This window comes from Sus scrofa, chromosome 3 (assembly GCF_054392235.1).
Source record: "Sus scrofa isolate SSC_HxYL_T2T_F1_AM1 chromosome 3, Sscrofa_HxYL_maternal_Yorkshire_Landrace_v2.0, whole genome shotgun sequence".
NCBI lineage: Eukaryota > Metazoa > Chordata > Mammalia > Artiodactyla > Suidae > Sus > Sus scrofa.
This window is the reverse complement of record NC_139385.1, coordinates 110,920,325-110,936,672: the sequence shown is the minus strand read 5'-3', so window position 1 is coordinate 110,936,672 and position 16,348 is coordinate 110,920,325. Positions and strand designations below refer to the sequence as shown.

General features: G+C 36.6%; 2 long non-coding RNA genes across 41 annotated transcripts in view; one reads left to right on the top strand and one right to left on the bottom strand.

Moving 5' to 3' along the window:
- Positions 1–16,348, top strand: part of LOC146404854 (uncharacterized) — a 1,116,837-nt gene that overhangs the window by 371,074 nt on the left and 729,415 nt on the right. The gene's annotated exons all lie outside the window — the stretch shown is intronic.
- The window catches only part of LOC102165712 (uncharacterized), an 846,917-nt gene that overhangs the window by 393,558 nt on the left and 437,011 nt on the right, over positions 1–16,348 (bottom strand). Inside the window, exon 4 of one of the 38 annotated variants that reach the window (XR_014842133.1) lies at positions 1,330–4,240. The exons of the other annotated variants lie outside the window; for them this stretch is intronic. This is a non-coding gene — a long non-coding RNA (uncharacterized LOC102165712). Of the gene's footprint in view, positions 1–1,329; positions 4,241–16,348 lie in introns of those variants that run through there. 38 annotated transcript variants of the gene reach the window in all.

The following is a 16,348-nucleotide window of genomic DNA, read 5'->3' as shown; positions in this document are numbered from 1 at the left end:
GACTCACAGACATTGAAAAACTTATGGTCTCCGGGGGAGACAGTTTTGGGGGTGGGGGGATGTGCTTGGGTTGTGGGATGGAAAGCCTGTGAAATTGGATTGTGATGATCATTACGCAACTACAGATGTGATAAATTCATTGAGTAATTTAAAAATAAATAAATAAATAAAAATAAATAACCCTCATCCCCTGGGAAAGCTCCCAATTTGAGAGTGATGAGTATTAACTAGAGGACTCAGAGCTGTCAGGTATGTAGAAGGTGGAGCAAGTAGATGAGTCCAAAAGGAAGAATGTCAACAGGATTTACACTTGTATTATTTCTACAGTTAAATGCTACCAGCGATCGTAAAACATACCAATGAATTTGGTGGCAAGTTGAGTTCCTGACACAGAAGTTGAATGGGTGCTGATTCTATAAGAGTGGCAGTAAACTTGAGTTCCGGGCACTTTATCCTCTTTGGGCAAGCAGCAGCAAAGTACTCTTTCACTGTGCCAGTTCTGCAGATAAGTGCCGGGTGTTGTCCTGAGATATATAACCTTGCATCTGATTATCAGACCTCTCAAAGATTCTCTCTAATACTACATCTGTGGTTTGGGGAGACCATCCAAAATGAATTCTCCAGTTTGCATCAAAAATGTGTGAGTAATAAATTCTACTTCGAGGTTGGGAAACTCAAAGGAGATAAAGAGATCATTAATTAATATAGGTTGGTATAATGATAAACCTTTTAACTTGCGTTCAAAAGCAAGGATAATATTTAGTTGCATTAAGCACAGTTGACTCTATAACTTACTTTATTTTATTGGATAGTGTCTCTGAACATCACCTTTTATAAGTTATGGGCATTTGAGAACAGCAAACAGTAGCTGCTAGATATGTACTACATTATTGATTTTACTATAAAGATTCTGACCTAAAAAGTATTTAATATCCTCACTAAAGCAAATTTCTGATCAAAGTACTTTTCATCCTGGATTTATTAATACTCAGCAATCTTTGCAATGTTACCCATCCAAGTCTCTGAGACATGAGACCATGACGACCTTCAGGGCAGACGCCATGTATCATTTATTATTTTACAAGTACAGGGCCTGAGAGAGAGTAGATATTCAATAGATGTTCATTCAAATAGACTAAATTATAACCAGAAGGCCAGTAAGTAACCTGAACATTGTATCAATTTAATTCACTTTAAGTGGCAGCATTCCATGAGAAAAAGCTTCCACTGGTCCGTTGGTGTTTCACTTTCCTTGTGAACATTTTTAAAATTCCAAATTAATGAGTAACCTCTCTAATTATATGTAATAATACAATATAATATACAAACCCTAGAAACAATGGCTTTATTATTTGAAAAAAAAACCATTTCTTTTAAGCCAAACAATACCCAAATGTATAAAGTCTTTATGTGTAGAGCACTATCATTTGCTTCTCCTGGACATACCATCAATCATTACTAAGAAATCAAATTTAGTTCTGTTGAGTTGTTGCAGAATGATTCAAGTCACAAAACTAACAAACTAAAAGGAGAGGAAGGAATTCTGACTCATTGGTGAAACAATCATGCCTTACATAATAAATCTTATTCCAAGGACCCTTTTGTGCAAATTTTACATAAGTATATTTGGATAAAACTATGACTAGATACACCTCGCTGATCTCAACCATGAAGCCACCACGTCATTGAGTTGGGATATATTATGATTCTCTCTTTCCTGATGCTCTCATTTTGTCACAGAAACATCCAAAAGTAGTGGGCTATCCTACACAGATTTTGGTTAAATAAGTTATTTTAAAGATTATTTTATCTGATCATGAAGAAGAAAAAAAAAAGCTTAACTTTATCTCAAACTCTTACCTTTAGAATTTTTTCCAAGAGAATCACAGTTCTTAGCAGTTATCTAGCATAGGAAAACACTTGCTATCTTTAACATCTCAAGCAGGAAGCTTGTGGTATTTACTTTCACTAAGTATCCAAGAGGATGCAGAATAGTTCTGACTAAACTCATCCAAAAAAATGGGATACTTTTTATATAAGAACAGATTAAATATTTGGAATTTTCTCTTGGAGAAGATAAAGTCTAAAAGGAGAGGGTTTTTTTAATAAACTAAATCACATTAAGTGAACATATCAGGTCTCCAAATGAGACATTACCAACTGCTAGAGACTGAAAGTGTCCTCTTAAATTTCACATGTTGAAATCTAATTTTCAATGTGATGGTATCTGGAAGTGGGGTCTTTGGAAGGTGATTAGATCATTAAGGCAGGGCCCTCACAGATGGGATTAGTGCTCCTATGGAAGAGATGCCAGAGAGTTCCCTTGCTCCTTCCTTCTGCCACGTAAGGACACAAAAAGAAGATGGTCATCTGTGAAGCAGGGAGTGGGTCCTTATCAGACACCAACTCTACCAGCACCTTAAGGTTGAACTTCCAGGTTCCAGAACCAGTAGAAATAGATTTTTCTTGTTTATAAGTTTCCCAGTCTGGAGTTTCCTTAGTGGCACAGTGGGTTAAGAATCTGACTACGGAGGCTTGGGTCACTGTGAAGGCTCGGGTTTGATCCACAACCTGGCACAGTGGGTTAAAGGATCTGGCATTGCAACAGCTACAGCATAGTTCAGAGCTACAGCCCAGATTTCATCCCTGGCCTGGGAACGTCCATATGCCACAGGTGCAGCCATTAAAAACAAACAAACAAAAATTAAATAAGCTGCCTGGTCTATTCTAGCATATTCTAGTATTCTATTATAGCAGCCCAAACTGACTAAAACTCAGGTTTTTTTGGACAAATAAAGGGATGTATACCTTTAACAAGTTAAGAGATGAATTAAAGGCTCAGGTGAGAACTCTTTCCTTAATAGTCACCCCATTACATATTGAGTTGGCAGGCTTCTTTTAAAACAAGAACTATTCCCAGGGAAGGGTCAAAACTGGTAAACATTCACAGTACAGTACAAACAACTATATTTCTTTTATTCTAAGAAGCCAATATTTTTTCTTATATTGAACTTTTAAAATCATGGCATATTTATAATTTATATGTACTTTTGATAAGTAGTGTTTTTTCTCCCACAGCAATGCTTCAACTGCCTCCTCACCAGCTAAACAGAGTACCAAACTCTTTCTTCTCATTGCTCATAACTGAAATGTAGTCACCTTGGTGCATTTGACTGGTGAACCCCAGGTATATTCTAGGTATGAGCAAGACTGCCGGGAATTTTAGTTCTGACTTCTGTAATAGTGAGATTAATATTTCCTTGGGAATTTTCCCAAACACATAAAGACTAAACCAAATATGATGGATGAACACAAATATGACAAAATGTCTAATAAATAGTGATAGTGCAGGACTCATTGTACTCATCATTCAGCGAGATTAGGTCAAATAACCAAGATCACAACCAGGGTATGGCAGACTTCCTAGGACATTCTTTTCTCAATGGAATGTCAAAACATCCCAAATTAATACTCCTAAAGTGAATGTCCACATACTCAATACCCATATTTTACCAAGCAAAACTGATTTCAGATCGAGTACTAACTGATAACTGAAAGGCAGAGAAAACTATCAATGTCAGGATATACAATTACCTGTGATACCACTGCAACATCTCAGCCTCTACCAAAACCTCCAAAACAGGGGTCTAAGGAGTTGGATTAAAGGAAAGATTTTGAACTGCAGTTCATGGGATGTTTTTGGTAGCTTGCAGCATATTTGATAACTGTGGACAATCAGAACCTCGACATTCATGTGTATGGGAATTTTATGCGCTCTACTTAAAATGCAAATTGCCACTGGGCAGGAATCTGATGTTCACACCATTCCAGCAGGCATGGGCTGGAATTTGTCCTTGGCAGAGAGAAAAAAAAAAAGGCACCCCTCAGCTGTCACTCATTCAACATTCCGTCCCCTTTTCCTTGTGTCCCAGTTTGCAGGTCTGTTTTTGCAGAACCATTTTTAAAACTGACAATAACTACAACGAAGCATCTGCCAATGACTGATGTGCTGAGAGAGGATTTCCATACTGCTGCAGGCTTTCTTGATGCCCTGACACATATAGGACAGGCACCTTTGGGGCACGAGCATTGAATCATAAGATCTCAGAGGCAGAAGACCCCTCAAAATAACAGAACTCAGCTATGTCCTGTCAGATAAGTAGCTCTGGGGTCTCTTCTGTTCATCATTGTTCTCGAAATGACTTGAATGGCAAAAGCATTTTTCATCCACACTGGGGGCCTGGAATATAAAATACAAATTAAATATTTTAAGAAATCTCTAATAAATATTGCTAAAACTATAAACGGTACTTTGGATCATGTAGTAATTAAGGCGCTACAGTGACTAAAGGGCTTTGATGCTGAGGTTCTAAATGCAGACATATGGGCATCTAAGTCAAATCCCTCTTAATATCATAATAAAGAGGATTGGTCCATATTTTGCAGAATGGCTCTTTTGTTCATCTCTACTGGCTCTGCCACAAGGTAGTACAATTATAACAAAACTAATTATTTCTGGAATGTAGAAATAATTGTTCAGATAACTATCTGTGACTATCATTGTAAACTCCCCTACAAAATTACTCCTTGTTGTACCAGCAGGTGCATCTAAAAGTATAAAAATTGTGGCAAGCAAGGACTAAGGATCCTAAAAAAGAAAGGCTTTCAATTATCTATGATTTAACTGGCTAAATGTTACTTAACAGTTTTCTGAAACTATTAGGTTTTTTTTTTCTCAATCTAACAGATTGAAAAGACACAAAACTAATAGAATTCAAAATGTTTGATGTAAATTTAAAAAATAAACCGAGCGGCATCAAGGCATAAAATGTGGCCTCTTTATTCTGACTCCATGAAAAATAGTTCTAAACTTGAATATTAAAAATTGCCACCAAAAAGTTATTTTTCTTAGCTATCACTCTATATTTTATCTTGAAGTCTATTTCCTTTGTGCCCTCCATTTCTATCATTTTTTACTCTACCCTAGATTTTTTATTTCATTATAGGCACCCCACTCGGAAAAATAACAGTGGCAATGATTTATTGAAAAATTTATGAAGCTTAAAAACTGGAGTAAGATAGTAGGCAAGAAGGGAAAATATTATCCCTATTCTACCTATAGGTAATTTGATTTAACTTCTGTTTTGTCTTGTGGTTTTTTCCAACACAAATGATACCAAGATGCCTTTGAAATCTATGAGCAGAATTCATCTGTAATTTATGCAGCCTTTCCTTGAGTCCTAAACTTGGAGGCAACACAAACTGATTGCTTTTTTTTTTTAACTTTATGGCCACATTCACAGCATATGGAAGTTCCTGGCCAGGGACTGAATCTTAGCCATAGCTGCAACTTACTCCACAGCTGCTGCAATGCCAGACTCTTTTTTTTTTTTTTTATTTAATTTAATTCAATTTTTATTAGTTGATTTACAGTGTTGTGTCAGTTTGACTCACAGACAGAGAGCTGTCTTGTGGCTGCCAAGGGGCAGGAGGGAGGAAGTGGGATGATTGGAGAGTTTAGGGTTGGTAGATACAAACTATTACAATTAGAATGGATAAGCAATGAGCACAGCATAGGGAACTATATCAAATCTCTTGGGATAGAACATGATGGAAGATAGTATGAGAATACTGGAAACTTTAACCCACTGTACTGGGCCAGGGATTGAACCCATACCTATGCAGAAACCCAAGCTGATGCATTCAGATTCTTAACCTGCTGTGCCATGGTAGGAACTCCCACAAGCTGATCTTTTGCTATTACCACCTACTTTAAATTCACTGGTGAAGGCACGAATTATAAATGCCTTGAGGTTAGGAAAATCTTTTTATTATCTTTTTTTTTTTAATTTCAGTTAAAAAAAAATTCCACACTTCACAAAGAATTCAGGATAGGGACTTGGGCTGGAGAAAGAACATAGATGATGTCCATTATCACTGGCTTATTAAAATGGAATAACATTGAGAACTAAGTCAAAGAAACAAAGAACTCCCAACTACCACTGATTTTCTTTTTTCCTACAGAGTTTCTAATGTTCTTACATTTCATTTCTGTGTCCTTATTTTACCTTTCGGTCATTAAAAATATTGGTCTAAATCCCACTGGTAAACCACAGTCTAGGCTTTGTGCCACTCAAAGCTTTAATAGGAAGAAAATATCTTACTCATACTAAAAAGAAAATAGCCTTTACCCTTATTTATTCTATGGAAATATTTTTAGTAAGTTTTAAAGATACTATAACCAATTGCACTAGATGAAATTTAGAAAACAAACAGTGAAAGAATATACAACAAAGGAGTTAACAGTAGCTATCTCTAGGTAAAAATAATATTTTTTTTACTTTTCATAATAGAAATTTCTAATTTTTCAACAAAAGGCACATATTGCTTATTAAAAAGAATAAACAATAAAAGTCAAGTTTAATTTCAAAAACACAACAGAATTGTGGATGTTCCTTTTTTTTTACTTAATCCTATGGTCTTACAGGATGATCAGGTTTTAGGGGAAATTTCACAAATATAAAAAGATCATCTGGCTAGCAACAAAAGATCTGAAAGAGAAATTAAGGGAGTTCCTGTCATGGCTCATTGGTAACGAATGCAACTAGTATCCATGAGGACATGGGCTTGATCCCTGGCTCTGCTCAGTGGGTTAAGGATCTGGCATTGCCATGAGCTGTGGTATAGGTTGTAGATATGGTTCAGATATAGCATTGTTGTAGCTATAATGTAGGTCTGCAGCTACAGCTGTGATTGGACTCCTAGCCTGGGGCCTTCCATATGCCATGGATGCAGCCCTAAAAAGAAAATAAAAAAAGAAAGAGAAAGAGAAATTAAGGAAACAATCTTGTTCACCATCACATCGAAAAGAATAAAATACCTAGGAATAAATCTACCTAAGGAGGCAAAAGACCTGTACTCTGAAAACTATAAGATATTGTTGAAAGAGGACACAAACAGATGGAAAGATATACAATGTTCTTGCATTGGTAGAATCAATATTGTCAAAATACTATACTACCCAAAGCAATCTACATATTCAATGCAATCCCTATCAAATTACTAATAGTATTTTTCACAGAACTAGAACAAAATATTTTAAAAATTGTATGGAAACACTAAAGAGCCCCAAATAGTCAAAGTACTTCTGAGAAAGAAAAATGGAGCTGGAGGAATCAGGCTCCCTGACCTCAGACTATACTACAAAGCTACAATAATCTCAAAACTGTATGGTACTGGCACAAAAACAGAAATAGAGACCAAGAGAATAGGATAGAAAGCCCAGAAATAAACTTACACACCTATGGTCAACTAATCTACAACAGAGGAGGCAAGGATAAACAATGGAAAAGACAGTCTCTTCAATAGGTGGTGCTAGGAAAACTGAACAGCTACATTTAAAAGAATGAAATTAGAACAATAATACTATACACAAAAATAAATTCAAAATGAATTAAAGACCTAAACATAAGACCAGGGAGTTCCCAGTGTGGCACAGCAGAAACTTATCTGACTAGTAACCATGAGGTTGTGGGTTCGATCTCTGGCATCAGTCAGTGGGTTAAGGATCCAGTGTTGCTGTGAGCTGTGGTGTAGGTCACAGACACAGTTTGGATCCTGCCTTGCTGTGGCAGAGGCCAACAGCTGTAGCTCCGATTTGACCCCTAGTTCAGGAACCTCCATATGCCATAGGTGTGGCCCGAAAAAGACAAAAGACAAAAAAAAAAATTAAAAAACAAACATAAGACCAGATACTATAATACTCTTAGAGGAAAACATAGGCAGAACACTCATTGACATAAATTGCAGCAATATCTTTTAGGTCCACCTCCTATAGTAACGAAAATAAAAACAAAACAATGGAACCTAATTAAGCTTAAGCTTTTAGGAGTTTCCTTGGGGCTCAGTGGTAATGAACCTGACTAGGATCCATCCATAAGTATGTGGGTTAAATCCCTGGCCTCGTTCAGTGGGTTAAGGATCTGGAGTTGCTGTAAACTGTGGTGTAGATCACAGACATGGCTTGGATCCTGCGTTACTATGGCTGTGGTGTAGGCCAGCAGCTGTAGCTCTGAGTTGACCCCTAGCCTAGAAACATGCCATGGGTGCAGCCCTAAAAAAATCAAAAAACAAAAACACTTAAGCTTTTATACAGCAAAGGAAACCACTAAAAAAAAACAAAAAACAAAAAGACAACCCACAGAATGAGAGAAAATCTTTGCAAATGAAATGACTAACAAGGGTTTAATCTCCAAAATACACAAAAGCATACAGCTCAATGTCAAAAAAATAAATAACCCAATCGAAAAATGGGCAGAAGACCTAAACAGACATTTCTCCAAAGAAGATAGACAGATGGCCAAAAAACACATGAAAAGGTGCTCAACGTCACTAATTATTTGAGAAATGCAAATCAAAACTACAATGAGGTATCACCTCACACCAGTCAGAATGGCTATCATCAAACAATAAATGCTAGAGGGGGTACAGAGAAAAGGAAACCTTCCTACAATGTTGATGGGAGTATAAATTGGTACAACCACTATGGAAAACAGTATGGAGGTTCCTCAAAAAACTAAATATAGAACTACAATATGATCTAGCCATCCCAATCTTGGGCATATACCCAGAGAAAGCCATAATTTGAAAAGGTACATGCACCCCAATATTTTCTGCAGCACTATTTACAATAGCCAAGACATGGAAACAAACTATATGTCCATTGACAAAGGAATGGATAAGATGTGGTACATATACACACAATGGAATATTATTCAGCCATTAAAAAGAATGAAATAATGCCATTACAGCAACATGGATGGAACTAAAGATTATCATAATAAGTGAAGTAAGTCAGACAAAGACAAACATCATACGGCATCACTTATAGGTGGAATCTTAAAAAAAGGATACAAATGAACTTATTTATAAAACAGAAACAAACTCACAAATTTCAAAAACAAACTTACGGTTACCAAAGGAGACTGGTTGGGGGATGTGGGAGGAGATTGATCAAGAGTTTGGGATAAGCATGTGCACACTATTGGATATGGAATGGATGGTCAGTGGGGACCTGCTATATAGCACAGGGTACTCTACCCAATTTTCTGTGATAACCTATGTGGGAAAGAATTTGGAAAAAAATGGATATGTGTATATATGTATAACTGATACATTTTGTTGTACAGCAGAAATTATCAAAACATTGTAAACTGACTATACTTCAATAAAACTTTAAAAAATGGAGAAATAAAATAAAAATGCTTTAAAAAGATCAGCTGGAAGAAAATACAGTGCAGTGGTTAAAGGCATGGGTTCTGAGATCAGACAGATTATTTTGGAACTGTAGCCTTGCCTCTTCCTCTGTATGTTTAGTTTGGTTTCTTAAACTGTCTTAACCATAGTCTCCTCCACTGTAAAATGGAAATAATGATACCTACCTACCGAGTTCAAGGTTGCTGTGAGGATTAAATGAGGACATATAGAACAAGGACTACAACATAATATAGGTTTAATACATAATGAAACTAATTATGTAATAATAACAGTGACAACAACCACAACATTATCTAAAATGTATAGTCCATACTGTGTGTCAGGTCCTATTCTAAGTGCATTCACAATCTACCTCATGGAATTATAAGAACTCTATATGAAGTAAACCATGCTATCTTCCCATTTTATACTTGAGGGAACTGAAATATAGAGAGACCCAATTACACAGAGTCCCAAGTTCATACCACCATGTTGGATGGTATCACTTAAAAGTATCTTTTTTTGGAATTGGATAATGATAATTTATATTTATTGATTTGTTCATAGGAATCATTTTGGATAATGTGTAGAGTATTCAGGAAGCTCAGAAGGTTAGAAATCTTCTAGCTCTAAATTTTGTGTTCATTGAAACATACCTCAAAGGCTATCAATGAGGAGTAATCAAAAGGGAAGTTACTTGGAAAGTCTGAAGTTGTGATTGATTCCCTAGAGCATAGATTGGCTTTTCTTCTGAGAGTGTCTGGGAGCAGAGTTTGTCCAAACTAAGGAAACTAAGCCTCTCAGGAGCTATTCCATGGCCCCTTCACATGGCATGACGGTGAGGGACCAGCATTGTTTTAGCCTTAATCCTTTAAACATTTTTTTTTCTCTTCAGAGTCCTAGAATGCTTCAACAAACCTAATAGCAATTCCTCTTATAAAAGACATAGTGAGAAAGATGGATACTATGTCTTCCAGAAAAAAAATCTATTTTTCTTGAAGATAAATGACAATGGTCTGTTTTCTTTAGAATTTTCACTTCCCCTTTTCTAAGAATAAATAGCCCCTCACATAATATTCTAAACCATGACCCTTGAGGTTTCTCATTCAAAGGCTTGTGAAACATTAAAGAAAACAACCCTATCCCATATGGAGAACTTAAGTGAGATATTTTTACTGTGACTACACGGAGCTGGTTTATTTTTCTTGGACTGTATGAGGACTACAGTCATCCTTCCTGTCAAGTGGGTGCTTCTCCCTGTGACGCAGAACCTAATTTCAGGTTTTCTGGAAATACATATAATTTATTTTCAAGGGCCTCAAGACAAATTGTATCCACATCAGAGAGCAGGATAATAATGATGATCACTTACGGCAAAATGTTCTTTTATAAATTACAAAATACTAATGCTTTGTTTTAATTGACTCTCTTCTCTTGGAATCTAGATGGCGATTGAATTCATAAGCCAGTCTATCCTCTGGGCAAACTTCATGCTGATTTATAAGGCGTGGAACTTTTAGTCAGTTCTGTTCTTTGGGATATTATTCATCAAAATCTATAAGGATATGGCTTAGACTGAGGCCAAAAACTCCTATGCTCTAGTTGTAACTCTGCCACTTATCAAGGTTATTAGGCTTGGATGAATTTACATTTCTGGGACTCAGGTTTTGCAACTGCAAAATAATAAACAAACATGTTTTTCCATGGGCCATTTCCAGTTCTAAAATTCTATGGTTTTTAAGAGATGTTTAGTTTTATGTATTTTAGTTCATAAAATGGGAAAATTGGAAAGCCATCCTGCCTCATCAAAGGCAAGTAAACATTAAATTTTAACTGTTCAGAACACAATAGTCACACATTATCAATAATGATTATTTGTTTTTATGCATATTTCCCCAGGCATATTGCCTAGAAAATATTGATTCTCTATATTACCACTTGAGGGCAATATGTTATTCAGATGGGCACACAGCAAAAATTCTATTTATGGTGCATAAATTGTAAAAAGAAACCATTTCTTAGCCTCTGCTTTCACAAATCTCTTATTTTTAATTAATCAGATGGTAATTCATTCAGTAAACATGCAATAAGCATTTATGTCATGTAACTTAGATATTTTTCTATTTCTTCTTTTTTTTAATGGTCACACCCATGGCATATGGAAATTCCTAGGCCAAGGGTTAAATCCAAACAACAGCTATAACCTATCCCACAGCTGCAGTAATGCTGGATCCCTTAACCCACTGCTAGGCTGGGGATTGAACCCACACCTCCACGGTGACCCGAGCTGCACCACAGTAGCAACTCCTAGATATTTTTCTATTTACATTATCCATTTTATTTTCTCAGAAATTCTGAGAAAACTGAATATGAGAAAAGTTAAGTCTGGTTCAAAAATGAAGAGTTGATAAGTGGTGGGGCCAGAATTTGACCCCCAGATTTGTTGGACTTGTGCCAAATATTTTTGTTGCCCTCCATACCCATCCTCCGTTTTTTTCCCACCCTGGCCCCATCCAGGAGGCTGACCAACATGAATACATCAATGTGCCAACAGGGAAGCCCAAAAAGACATCCTAAGGAAAGAGAGTGAGGACGGATGATGTCTTTATGTCCTTAACTCCTTCTCTTCAGGCCACTTGGGACTAGCTGTGTCCCTTCACCCTAGCTCAGTGTCCACTCAAGTGGACCTTCTCCACCCAGCTCTTCCTTCCAGAGTTTGATCATACTCCTTACCCTAGTGGGCCTAGTCCAGGTAACATGTCTAAGGTACTGCACTTCACTACTGATTTCCTATGTTCTTCCTTTGCCAGGGAAATAGCTCCTTTTTAAAGCCCTTCTCATATTATCCCAACTTGAATGTACCATCTCTTTTTTGCTCGGATGCTGACTAGTACCGTCTCCAAATCCTTTTTTACCTTGCCATTTCATAAGGTAGGACAGAAAAACACATGATTTAATCAAGTGTTTAAGACCAGATATCCTCCAAGAGTGGCAATAAGAGCTAGGATTTGAAAGACACTGCTATTATTCTGTTTCTGTAATTCTCTTATCAATTAAAACTCAAAATGAAATCAGCAAAGATATAGGACTCCAGGATGATCAAAATTCTGTTTTGCCTCAATATGTTGTGCATCAGAACGATTCTAACAAATAAATCTAATCCACAACAGGACTGAATAACCAACTCACTATCAGCTCTAGCCATTAGAGGAAAATATTCTTGGCATGCTATCCTTTCAACTGCCTGCACTTCAAGACAGGGTCTAGGATTACATGTTAAAGAGAATTACAATACAGGAGGGATTAGGTGACATCACAAAAAAGTACACTGACTCTTAATTTACATTGCCAGGATGTTGACATTAACTCTATTTTTTTGTTGTTGATTGTTTGTTTGTCTGTTTGTCTGAGAATCTCCTCAAAAAAAAAAAAAAAAAAAAAAAAGTAGCAGGAATATTTTCTGCTGATTTTACCGAACAGGCAGAATTCAAGGACTATTGGTGTTTTTACATCCTAGCAGAGGAAAATACCTACACACCAACCTCCTTCTTTAAGCCACAGGGTACTAGAATTTCTTGGTCTGAAGCAAACAGGGCTGATTAATCTAAATGTTGGAGCAGAAATGGAAAGGACACGAACAAGCATTGAAAATCATAGATTGTGCACCCCTAGCTTGTGATCTGTGGAACTGGGACTCTTTAGAAACATTGAAATGTTTGAAAAAGCTTTTGACTTGAGAGACTCCGTGGCATTAGTAAGAACCTCAAAGAGGCCTGAAAACCAAAGTTAATGGGGGGAAATAGCCCATATGTCTGTTTCATTTGCTAGATCAAGGACTATAGTATTACCAGACAGGATTACTGAGATATTCTCATTCCATAAACTCATCAGGCAACCATCTAATTTTTGCTTTAATTTCCCACATAGAGAGTTGGAAATACACATATCTTAACATTAATTATTGCCTTAGCTAAAAATCAGTTTCACAAATCCGAAATGGATCTTTTATGTCCTTTTACTCAAGGCTTGAATTTCCCTGAATAAATTATTGACTGAATTTCCAGACCCACTGAACTGGAGGACTGAACCAGGAATAATAAAACTAACAAAACGAACCTCTGATGCCTTTGAGATCTTTTCTGACCACCAACCATAACCTTATAACCATGTGACCTCTCACTGCCACAGGCTGAACCTGGAGTTTGAATATGCCAATTTGAATATCAAAGCATATTCCTGTACTTTTTTCTTTATATGTTTATTACCATTTTCTTACCAGGGAACCAGCAATGAGTGATTCTGTAACTATAAAATAATTTTTTTTTTCATTTGAAAAATAGAGGTCCTGAGGATAAACTAGAGAATAGCATTTGTTTAGAGCAAACAAAGTAATAACTCCTTCTTTCTATCCAGTTCAGTAGACTTCATTTTTTGTGCTATGTGTTAGAATGTAATGGTATATTTGGTCAGTTTTGTTCCAAAATAGTTATTGATGTGATTTTTAAGAAGTTGTATTTTTCTATTATTATGTTAACATAAAAGAATGCTCTTTAAGGGAAATATTCTAGAAAGAAATCCATAGTGATATTGCAATGAATGTCCATCACCCAAGGTAGAAAAGAGAGTAAGGCTATGAATTCTATTCATGCTGAAAGAGACTCTGTATCTCTAGTTCCTATCACAAGATGCTCAGGAGAGCTGCCTTTTAGCACCATTAATACCCCACAAGGGGCAGTCCTTCTACAGTCCCTTCTATAGCCCCTAAGTTTCTTTCAATCTCTGAAAATCATCACCCACACCCCAAAGCACTGTTAACTTGAGGTTTATCATCCTTGAGCTGCCTCTATCACTCAACACTATTCACTCCCTTCTCCAAAAACTCCATCTCCTTGGTCACCATTTAACTTCTGAGATTATCCTGTCTTGGTCTCCTCACACCTCTCTGTTCATTCTCCTTCATCTCCATCACTGACCATGCAGTGCCTCAGCTCTCCTTTTAAATGTGTTCTCCTAAGTCCCACCCTAGATAATTTTCTCACCAAGAAATCTCATTCACCACTTCCATGTGGCAACACCTGCATCGTTATATTCATGTCAGGCCACTCAGCTGAATATCTAAATCCAGTGCATCTAAAAATCAACCAGTCATCCCTATACGGTTACTTCAGACCTACTTGTCCGAGATGGCATACATTACCCTCCTCCCCTCCCCCTAGCCAAACTCATTCTTTCTGCTGTAATCCTTTTGTTTGTTTGTTTGTTTAATAGTGTCGCCATCCACATAGACATTCAGGTCAAAGGCAAACCTTTCTGAGATCTTTATATAAGTAATAATACTTGAGCATCATCCATGAACTAATAGAAATGTATCAGTTTGCAAAGAGTGTGAAACAGCAGTCCAAGAATGGAACAAAATTTTCAAAAGTCATTGAATTGGGCATTTTTCTTTATGTGTTCTTTAATAAAGTTCATTTTTAAAAAATAATAAAGGGCAAAGATGGGGGAAAGTCACCAAGTCATAAAACAGCATGATGTGTTTAGAGACTGATAAGAAACTATATTTGGCTGGATTACAGAGAGTACAATGGAAGTCGGCAGGATGAAAGCAAACTATGGTCAAATTGTAAAGGATCTTGTCTATCAAACTAAGGCTTTGTACTCTATTCTAAAAGCAGTAAGAGGTCTCTGCTGATCCTGAGAACTGTGTTTTTTAGCAACACCTTGTAACTTTCACATGGCCTTTCATGTTGTCTCTGATGGCTTCCAAATTCTCCTCAGTTCTGTCCTAAGCCATTCCTGGGACACATAACTCTCAAAGAGTCATTCATTCAGTATTTGTTGCTCAAAGGTCATGGGAGCTAGAATAGCATAGTAATCACTCTTATAATCGTCTTAATCTTCTTGATTAGAACACTGTAATGAACATTCATTGTGTTATATAACCACCATTCACTTCCCCATCTTTTGGAAACAGAAACTCAATTTTCCTTTGAGGCTCACCTCTCTTCCACTAAAGTCTCTGTGCTTCAAGTAGAGTTGAGTCTTTGTCCAGATCCTGCACCCTTTCTCCCACCAGCTGGATCACTTCATCACTCTGGCCACAGCAATTCTTCAAAGATACAAATGACTCAACTATTAGCAAATGATAGCCCTGATATTTTGTTTGAACTATTTAGGGAGACACTATCTTTTCTACTGAATTTGAGCTTGGGAAGATGTTAAGAGTGGAATAACTGGAAATTAGTTTATCCCTATCAAGAACCTGAGGATGAAGTCAACATAAAATAAAACAAAAGGAAGATATTTCCAAAGCTGTATGTTGTATGCTGTGGGAGATACAGTAAATGCATGACCCCTACCTTCAATAAGCTTAAAATATATCCAAGAAAACAATAATAACAATAATACTCAAGTGAAAGAAGGAAACTGGCAAACTACTCTTTCCTATTTATACCATAACAAGTCAAGAAAGTAAGACAAGAGTATTTTGGTTTTTTTCTACTGAGACAAGCAGGAATGCTGCCAAACTGCTCAAACTTGAGAAAGGGGAGTCTGAAAGAGTATAAATTAGACACTTAGGCTTTCATTTGTCTCTCAGTTTTTTTTTTTTTTTCACTTTCTCCCCATCCGCTCACATCTTAAATTTTAATGGGTAAAGATATTCTTACCTCTCACCTTGCCTTAGCTTTATTATGAGCTGTCTTATAACCAAGTTTTTCTGTAGAAAAGGAGAAATGTTGGCATACTAATTTTAAAACAGGTTGACAGGCAACATAAAGTTAGACTGAGAAATGCTCACATGATCAGAGTGCAATCCAGGGACAGTGATAGAAGGAAGATGCTTAAGAAAACTGACACATCAGGAGACAGGTTGGTGGGGTGAGACTGAAGAGGAGAGATAGCCATTAAGGGATTTGAACAGACTAGAGTGAAAAACACCAGTAAGTAAAATTATCCAGTCATACAGAAAACACCTAGAGGAGAGATATTATTATTATTTTTTTTTTTGAGTGCTAAGTGGAGTCTAAACAAGGGGTGTAAATATAAAATGGAAGTTCCCAAGAGAATTGTTTTGAACTGAACCTAAGGAGTA